The sequence below is a fragment of the Trachymyrmex cornetzi genome, unplaced genomic scaffold (genome assembly GCF_001594075.2).
Source record: "Trachymyrmex cornetzi isolate Tcor2-1 unplaced genomic scaffold, Tcor1.1 scaffold303, whole genome shotgun sequence".
Taxonomy (NCBI): domain Eukaryota; kingdom Metazoa; phylum Arthropoda; class Insecta; order Hymenoptera; family Formicidae; genus Trachymyrmex; species Trachymyrmex cornetzi.
The window spans coordinates 190,470-191,278 of NW_017297725.1; positions in this window are offsets into that span (position 1 = coordinate 190,470).

Consider the following 809-nt stretch of genomic DNA (forward strand, 5'->3'; position numbering starts at 1 on the left):
ATCAATTTTAAAACCGCGGGAGGTTTGCTATATTTGCGTTTCCTGCATGTTTACCTAATAAATGACGAATTATGACGATTTCAAGCGGTAACAAATCATGACCATTTTAGTGTCACAATCTCCCGGACTATAAGTCATAATCGGTGAAGTTGGCCAATAGCCATCTTGAACGATTTGGTTAAGACTGGTTGACTTCTGAAGGCCCGTCTACAATACACGGAGTAAGAAGCAAGAGTAAGAAATTGACCAATCACAGTCGATTATTCTTCTCACATTCGACTGTGATTGGTCAATTTCTTACTCTTACTTCTTACTCCGTGTATTGTAGACGGGCCTGAAGACTCCACGACCATCTATGGCCGCGGTCCGATTCACGCTTATAGCGTGATTAGTGCGCTCACGGTTGCTTATGGTTGGAGCCAAACCCCAACATGTACTATAGATGCTGGGTCTATCTTATATGCCTATGGCACTCACGGTGCTTAGAATGCCCCTAGATGAAAGGTGAGGCACCGTGAGCGTTATGATTACGTGACGTCAGAAATGCGGGAAAAATAACGGTTTCGAACATTTCAGAAAGAAAGGGCAAGCTGAACACGACAAGACGGCTGCGTTAGGGTCGTCGGATGAGATATCTATCTTTTTAGGTTATACTGGGTGCTTTCCAGCAAGGACACAATCAAACACAGCAAGGACACAGTGTACCACAGTGAATTGTTTCATCCTTGTTTAATGTAAGCAAACAACAAGGACGTATGATTCACTGTGTTACACTGTGTCTGACTGTGCCCCTTGCTGGAAAGCACCCA